The 9,567-nt window shown below is 34.5% G+C and overlaps 1 non-coding gene across 1 annotated transcript; it reads right to left on the bottom strand.

The window, feature by feature from the left end:
* Positions 1-8,540: 8,540 nt before the first annotated feature.
* LOC128035149 (small nucleolar RNA R71) lies at positions 8,541-8,643 on the bottom strand. Its single transcript, XR_008191550.1, has one exon. It is a non-coding gene; the product is annotated as a small nucleolar RNA R71 (small nucleolar RNA).
* Between the last annotated feature and the right edge of the window lie 924 nt (positions 8,644-9,567).

Here is a 9,567-nt window from a genome sequence, read left to right as displayed (position 1 = left end):
GAAGATGGCTCCCACAATTAAAAGATTGCTAAAACAATTTCTAAAGAAAACTCAAGAGAGAATTTTTGGAGAAAACCTCAAAGAAAATTCTGCTCTCAACAAATCTGAAACTTTGAGTAAAATTCTAAGTAGTGTATACAAGGGTGGCCGGCCATGCCTTTAAATAGGCCTTAGACTAATCCTAATCTTATTAGAAAACTTAAAAATTAAACCTAATTAATAAAAATAATAGGTAAATTTGGCCATGCACTTAAATGGACTGTTTTGTGCCGAATTTTAACATGTAACATTCCTAAAGCCTAAAATTTAAATTAACAATTAAAATGTTTACAAATTGGGGCCTTTGACAATTTGGCCTGATTTTCAACTAAATATGGGTGTATTTCTTGATTGTGCTTGGAATATTCTTATTGGGCCTTGCCTTCAAGAACTTGGGCTTGTGATCCATCTTTTACCGAAATTGAGTCGTTGATGCTCGTGACGGATATCCAATGCGCTTTGGCTGCAAGATTCGGTTTCTTGGACCAAGATTTCCAAGATTTGAAATCTTGATTTTCTTGATTCTTGAAATCGCTCCAAACAGCAAAATTGGGCCAAGATTCAGTTTCTTGATTTTCTTAAAAACAAGAAAGTGAATCTTGATTTTCTCGTTCTTTTGTATACGCATCTAAGGCATTTGTGACTCGTATCATTCCCCGCTTCCTCAAAAAGATTCATCCTCGAATCTGAAAAATCAAATGGACTCGACTTTCCTCGATCGAATGGGACTAATGACAATTGAGTCCACTGAAAAGAATAGCCATGAGTTAGTAAATAGCAACACAAACAAACTTGTAGTCCAATCAAAAGCATAACAAAACAAGTATAACTCATGCGAATGGACAGATTCAGATTACCATGCAAATAAGCTAATTTACTCGCCAATGCCTCGTCAAATATTCGAAACAAAGATGGACATGTATTAAGGCATTCAATCATCTCAAATTATTTCCACAAACCATGAATAAATCGCGAGTAATAAATCAAATGGTAAACGTAATCATCACAAGTAGGTATTTCAAAAGGTTCACACGGTTCACAGAGTTGCACAATCATACCATGCATTAATCGACGGACTATGGATTCACTCACACATGCATCATAAAAACTATCAAAAACAATAATCTTTTTATCAACCATCAAAACAGATAGATCATCAATAAATGAAATAGGACAGTCAAGCACGTTTCGATCTAAGTGTTTTACAAAAATTAAATCATCAACACGATCTTTGTTACTATTCGAGGAGTAAAAAAGTCTTTCAAATGTTTCAAGCATCTTACCTTTATAAGCAGAAGAATAAGGGTCGATTTTACCTTTTCCATTTAAAACAAACCTTCGCTCATCGGGGGCATAGTGTAGTCGAAGCTCCGTTGTTGAGTTAACCTTTCTCAAATGGAACTCAAACTTCATGTACAACCACATCAACTGTTTAAGGCATGAATATAAATTGAAAAGAAACTTGGCAAATTTCGTTACCTTATTCACCACAACAGATTTACACAAATTCGAGGATTTTTCACAAGGCAAATAAAGAGAATAACAACTCACACTTCCAATCGTAATGATTTTATCAACCACAATCGAAGAATAATAATTAATCAGATCAAAATGAGGGGATCCTTTAAGAACTAAGTCAGCAAAAGTTTTATCCATAATTTTCAAATCTGCACGGGACTCGGTTGCTAAAATTTCCTTACTTCGCTTACCTTCGGGCTCATGTAGTGTGATTTCATCTTTGCCTATGTTGATCGTACGAAAGCGTCTTTCATTTGAGAGGTATTGAAGTTGAAAGTTATCTTTCGGTCTTTCGGGAACCTGAAAAGTAGCAACACAAGAAAAATTCATATCTTGGTTAGTGGAAACATTCCTCACTACCATTTCCACGTCTTTTTCTTTTGTTTTTTTTTCGAACTCATTTTCTCTTCTTTCTTCAATTTCTTTTTCAATTTTCTTGTCTGTTTCCTTTTCACTCTCAATCTCCTTTTGCTCTTTTTCATTCTCTTTTTCTTTTTTGATTTCTTTTTCTGTCTTTCTTTCATTACAAGATAGAGATGTTACAAATGAATCAGAACGAAAGACTCTCGTTGGGTATGTACGGAATGACTTGCATACGAACAATGATCCCCTTGGAAAACTTCATTCTTGACACTTGCTTTGCATCGTCTTGAATTCCTCGTTGAATAAGAGTCATGATAGGAATCTCTTCTCGAATATTCATTGGATGTTTGTCTTCTTGGCACTCTCATTTCTGCCCTTTCACTTGAATTAAGTTGTCCTCGTTGGGCTCTTTTCTTCACTCGCATCTCATTGAAAGTAGCATTCAATGATCGAATTAAGACCGTCTGTTCGTCTAACTGTTGTTGGAACTTTATAAATGTATCATGGACATCATTATGGTCATTATCACCTTGACCAACCTTAGACATTTTCAAAAACCTGCAAAATAAACACTCAACACTCAAAAATAAAAGTTAGCAAACCTCACCGTTAATCACTCAAAAAGAATAAATCAAATTCTCAATGAGGTAGAATTCAGTCTTGTGAGTTCTTTAGTAGAGTTTATATCAACCAATTAGAGAGTGTATGAACTAAACTACCAAAGAATCCTAATTTGCACTAGGATGCCAAAAACTGACGTGACACCAATTGAATCGTGTTGTACCGAGGAAGAATTGTGCACCACGTTTAAATCCTACTAACACAAGAAACAAGAAGGTGTTAGATAGCGTAAAGGAAGAATAAAGGCAAACAAATGAAAACCTACAGCTAAGAATCAATAAAAGTTGCTAAAACCAGAAAACCAGAAAAACTGCGGAGTAACTTGACAACTTCGTTCAAGGTGTTCCCGATCTCCAAAAATCACAAAATTAAATCTGGAATGTCCTTAAATATTTAATTTTTGATCTAAAAAGTTTGGGCACCAAAATCAACCCGCTGAATCTTTTTTAAATTTTTATTTGATTTCGTATTTTTCAAATTTTTTGACTTTTTCAGCTGACTTTTTTACGGGAAATATTTTTTTATATTCAATCACAGTGCGAAAAATACGTATGTAAAATTTAAGATCAATCGAACAATGTTTACCCACTGAAATAAATTTTTTTCGAAAAATTTTTCTTGGTAAAACTGCTATTTGTAGTTTAAAAAATAGAGACCAGTTTAGAACACAACCAAGAACACCCAAAACGCCCAAAATCTGATACCAAATGATAGAGGGTTGTGCGTGGACCAAGATCGAGTTGGCAAGTCACGGGAAACTCCTACGAAAGCTCTAAACAATCAGATCTAAAACGAAATAGAAAATTAAAAGATTAAAACTTTGAATTTCCAGATCTGAAATAAAATCCCCAAATCAGCAAAAAGTCAAATTGAGAATAGAAATAAGTGTTAATAAGGGTTCTTGAAACCCTAAAGGAGGTTGCGATTCTGCCCAATTGAACACCAAGATAGTTTTTCCCAAATTTCGGCAATCTAATTTCACCCAAAAAGAGTATGGATGAATCGGCAAGAACCCTAGAAATTGGGGATTTTTGGCTCATTCTTTAAGATAGAAAAAAGGCTGGAAACACAATAAGAACAGCAAATAAATTAGATAAAGATTCGGCACAAGCAGAAATAAAGAAAGAATTGACAGCAAGAAATTAAAAGATAAGTCCTAAGAAGCCTTGAAATCCTGAAAGACTTCACAACTCCCTTCAAACGGCTCCAATCTCCCCTCCAAAGAATATCAATGGCAAGAAGAAGGTTGAAGATGGCTCCCACAATTAAAATATTGCTAAAACAATTTCTAAAGAAAACTCAAGAGAGAATTTTTGGAGAAAACCTCAAAGAAAATTCTGCTCTCAACAAATCTGAAACTTTGAGTAAAATTCTAAGTAGTGTATACAAGGGTGGCCGGCCATGCCTTTAAATAGGCCTTAGACTAATCCTAATCTTATTAGAAAACTTAAAAATTAAACCTAATTAATAGAAATAATAGGTAAATTTGGCCATGCACTTAAATGGACTGTTTTGGGCCAAATTTTAACATGTAACATTCCTAAAGCCTAAAATTTAAATTAACAATTGAAATGTTTACAAATTGGGCCCTTTGACAATTTGGCCTGATTTTCAACTAAATATGGGTGTATTTCTTGATTGGGCTTGGAATATTCTTATTGGGCCTTTCCTTCAAGAACTTGGGCTTGTGATCTATCTTTTACCGAAATTGAGTCGTTGATGCTCGTGACGGAGATTCAATGCGCTTTGGCTGCAAGATTCGGTTTCTTGGACCAAGATTTCCAAGATTTGAAATCTTGATTTTCTTGATTCTTGAAATCGCTCCAAACAACAAAATTGGGCCAAGATTCGGTTTCTTGATTTTCTTGAAAACAAGAAAGTGAATCTTGATTTTCTCGTTCTTTTGTATACGCATCTAAGGCCTTTGTGACTCGTATCAAGAACTCCTTAGTGTTTTAAATTTCTTGGCATCAAGGTTTTTTGTGAAAATGTTCGCAAGCTAATTTTTAGCTGGAAAATACTGAAGTACTATATTTTTTGTCTCCACAAGTTCACAAATAAATTAATGTTTTCTATTAATATTCTTCACACAAGAGTAAAATAATGGGCTTTTAGAAATGTTAACTGTATTGGTATTTTCACGATACACAGTTAGAACATCTATTGGAACCCCACAATCAAACAACATTTGGATAATCTATTGGCACCTGGACTCGGTGATCGAGTTGAGTATATGGTGTTACAATTTTCCCATAGAATTAGTTGGCTAATTATGTATGCTTAAACCCTAAGATTGACAACCCTAGGAAGTCATCTTGGTAAAACAAGGTCGAAAGATAAGTTTCCTTTGTAAATCGTAACTTATTCTGGTTTAAAAAGCGAGGTCGAAAGATAAGTGAGTATTTATCAATTAATTAATCAATCAGAAGCTAACAAGTAATAATTGGCTAGTTAATTAGCTAATTCACTAAAACCCGAGTTCTAAAGTTAATTACAACCACTAAAGCAAGTTACTCTTCTGCATGTTAATCAAGATTTCTTTGTTGATTAATTATTTCTAGTATTTTTTTTAAAATTAATCCTATTTATTATTTATCGTAATATGAATTTTGGTGAGTACTATTTAGACTTCTTATTGTAGAAATAATTTTGAATTTAATCCATCTTAGTTTTGGTACGATCCTTGGTGTACTTCTTGTACCCTATTGTACAATATTATATTACAATTTGACACGTATATATTTTTGTTAAAGTATTTCCCGTCCAAATATTTGCATGTTTGACGACGATCAAGCTGTTGGCACTGTTGCAGAGGAGGTTTCAGTATTAAATTTAATTATATTTTCTAAAAGTAGTACGATAAATAGGAAAATTGAAAATTATAGATACAATTTTTATTTTTATTTTTATTTTTGCTATTTTTTAAAGTTTAACATTACTAATTTTTATTATCTATCTCTGATTTCAGTGTATAACCAAAAGTGGAAGCACTCCAATTGAGCCACCTCCTAATCCAGAGAGATTTTTTAGACGCATGCGTCCATTGATGCAAAACGATCCACCCGTGGTAGCTAAATTGCCACGGAAAAATCTATTATTTGATGATCCACCTGAACAACAAGCACAAGTCCTTAGAGAGCTACTAACGGCTCAAAGGACGTTGCACGATTGTGTACTACCAACTCCAGAAGTCATACGAGGCAGTATTGAGAGCCTAACGATTAACACCAATAATTTTGTGATTAGAACAAGTACTATACAAATGATCAAAAATACCTTGCAATTTCGAGACAACATTTTGGAGGATCTCACTCAGAATTTAAAGTGCTTCCTTTAACTCTTCAACACGTTTAAATATAATAGGGCCACCGATGACGGTGTTCGTCTTCGGTTATTCCTCTTTTCATTATATGATAACGCATATGATTGGCTTGATTCGTAAGAACCAGGTTTGGCCACTACATGGCTATTGCAACTCAATCGCGATAGTACAACTTTCAAGTAGATTAAGAGTGAAACTTTGTACGAGGCATAGAGGCGATTTAAGTTGTTGTTAAGGAAGTGTCCCCATCACGGGAGGAAAGAGTGGCTTCGAATCCAAATTTTCTACAACGGTTTGGATGATAATCTTAGGTCTAGTTTGGATAGCGCATTTGAAGGAGCCTTTTTGAACCACATATACGAGCGAGAGTGTTAATTAATTAAAGACATCGCTATGAACTCATATATGTGACCGAACGAGAGGTTCGTCAATCCAAAACCACTAACAGTGAAAGTTGTCTGTAAGGAGGATAATTATCAAAAAATTTTATAAGATTTGAATCACTTGGAAACCGTCGTTAAACCATCCATGATGGAGCTAGCTCAAGGCTGTGAGCCACATTTTTAAAGCCAGCTTGATAACTCTTGAAAAGATTTATATTTCATACCTTTAGATCTAGCTAATTGTCTATACTTAGGTGATTTTAGTTGCATTTTATGATATTATATTAGTATTTTTTAGGGCATTACATTAAGGAGATTAAACTGTGCTTAAAGTTTATTATTTGTTACTTATAATTGTTTGCAGGTAGGGTTGGGTTGTTGAATGAGTGGCAGATGTAGAATGAGGAAAATGAGTAACAGAGTGAAGGTTTGTCGTGGTAAAAGGTTGGATAGTTTGTCGACTTGTATGCCATTGCAATTCCAGGAAGACCAAGCCAGCATTGAACACATAATAGTCTCACCCCTACTAAATTTGTACCAGAAAAATCTGCCTAAAAATGAAGGGAGAATATTATGGGCTGATGGATCTACCCTAGGAAAAAATATATAAAAAGTCAAATGAAGAAACATTAAAGAGGAGATGCTAAGATAAGGAAAGGGGTAGCGGTTGAGAAACAAGGCTAAAACGTAAGGAAGCAGACAAAGTCAATCAACTCTGGTCTTTGCAAGACGTTGCATCACCAGAGTTGAGCATTGGATTGGTGAAAGAAAACTTCCTGAAGTTCTTCCTTTATTGTTTTAATTTTTTTGTGCAATTAAATGATGAAAATGTTGTCGAATGATATCTTGGATTTGGATTTTATTTGCCAACCCATGAGCTAAATCTCATAGGGCTGGGATTACTTGATGAAACTCTTATTTTTGTTAATGACCGGAGTGTAGATCATAATTAATTTATTGTTTCATTCAATTGTTTTTATTTTAAAAAATTTATGCGTTCAATTTCTAGACATAGTTGATTGTGCATCATGTTCATAAACTTAATCTGATGCTGAAAAAGTTAGGTTAGTTGGATCAAAATTGAATGATACAAGTGGGTATTTGAAAGGATATCCATAGTTAGACTCTAGACATAGAACAACATTTGCATGGAATGAGGACAAAACTATATTGGATATCATACATAGAGCCTATAGACATATATCGCTTTAGAGGTAACTATAGATCTTGTTCTCGAAAGAAGCAGGTCATTCAGGACTCTTTTGAATAGTAGATTGAGTATGATTTTGCTGAGGCATTACTGATAGTGAGTAGATTATTAGTAATCTCGACCTTCCAAGTCAACATCATAGACCCTTTATCCTTTATTGTAGTATCTCTGTCATAGCATTCTTACTTGTTTACTTATTTGTTTACATATTTCTCACATCATTATTCCTTTAATTACCATTACATTCTTATTATTGTTTTTTCCATAACATTAATTACATTTCATTATAATAACTTGACCATTTTATAACTAACCGATCCTTGTAGAGACAATCTTATTTATCACTTTATTACTTGATTCGACGTGTATACTTACACAATCTGCATATCATTTCGCACACAACAAGTTTTTGGCATCGTTGTCGAGGATCGGTAATTTGGTGAAATTTGGTTTTTTTTTAATTTTCTATTCTAATTCCATTAGTTTCATTTAACTTAGTTGTTTTTAATTTCTATAAGTTTGTTATTAGTGCATGAGGAGAGGAATTTCTGCTAACAAAGAGCATTTTTTTTACCCTGAGATTGAGAGAACTTTACGAAGAAGGAGAAGAGAAGTGTGTAACATGACTAGGGATGGAAATGATCTTGGTCTGAATGATCCATTAAATCCAAATGGTCAGGATGTTAATCTTCCAATTCATTGCATGATAGATGACCGAGACAGGCCATTTCGTGAACATGTTGTGCCATTTTTGGATGATCTGAATCTAGGGATAATTAGACTACACATTCAAGCTCAACATTTTTAATTGAAACCGGTGATATTTCAGATGATACAAAAACTGAGATAGTTCAGCGGGTTGACTATTGAAGATCCACGATTGCTTTTAAAACTTTTTTTAGAATTATGTGACTCATTTAGACAACATAGTGTTCCTGAAGACGCTTTGCAGCTTAAATTGTTTTCATATTCCTTGAGAGGTCGAGCAAGAGCATGGCTAAATATTTTGTCGTCAGGGACAGTGGCATCATGGAATGATATTTGCTAGAGGTTTTTTTACATTATAATCCGCCAAACATGTGCCAAGGTTAGAAATGATATCACGTCTTTTCGACAATCAGAGGATGAAACACTATATAAAGCTTGGGAATGATTTAAAAAATTACTTCAGAAATGTCCGATGCATTGATTCCAACACTGAACACAGATGGGGATATTTTAGAATGGGTTGAATGTGCATACAATGATGGTAGTTAATGCTTTTGCCAATAGTACCTTGTTGGATAAATCTTATAATAAAACATATTAGATTTTGGAAAAGATTGCCAACAATGTTTATCAATATCCTACCACGAAAGTTGGGACAGAAAGAAAGCTGCTGGTACCATGGAGCTTGATGCAATCACTTCGTTGACAGCCCATGTATCTTCTTTAAAAAATATGATCAAAACATTGAAAAGGTCCATTGCAGGCTATAAAATGAAATCAGCTTAACTATCGTGTGTTTATTGTGGTGAAGACCATGTGTTTGATTAATGCCCGTCAAACCCAACATCTATAAACTACATGGGTAATTTTAACCATAATAATTACCTTATTTCAACACCTACAATCCAAGGTGGAAGCTATAACGCCCTGAATTTTGGGCCTAAGAGAATGGGCTTCGAGTGTCGGAGCAATTTCATTTTTATTGCATGAGAGGTTCTCACCAATTGCATGTTTGCTATATTGATTAAGTGATTTTGGAGTGTTAGGGGGTTTCTAGAAAGTCTTGGGATCAAGTTAAGGTATAGGAAAAATTTTGGTTTTTTAGCCTTAGGGGAGCTTTGACTTCAGGAAGGAAGTCTTTTAAAAAATGGGGATGAGATATGATACAAGGAATCTTGTGCTCTAGTGTCAAGGTGGCGTCATGGGGGTGGCAAGGAGGTCTAGGGTTTGAGTGTTGGCATGATGTTATATTGGGTATTTATTTTGCACCTTTGAACAGCCAGTGGTTGAGTTGGAATTGAACTCTGGAGGGGAGAGTTTGAACTGGTCAAGTGAGAAAAATAAGGAGGGGATCATGGAGCAAATCGTGGAGAAAATCAAGGGGATGTGATTGGTTGAGGAGT

The sequence above is a fragment of the Gossypium raimondii genome, chromosome 11, assembly GCF_025698545.1.
Source record: "Gossypium raimondii isolate GPD5lz chromosome 11, ASM2569854v1, whole genome shotgun sequence".
Lineage (NCBI taxonomy): Eukaryota > Viridiplantae > Streptophyta > Magnoliopsida > Malvales > Malvaceae > Gossypium > Gossypium raimondii.
Note: the sequence above shows the minus strand (reverse complement) of the source record. Positions and strands in the feature narration are given on the sequence as shown.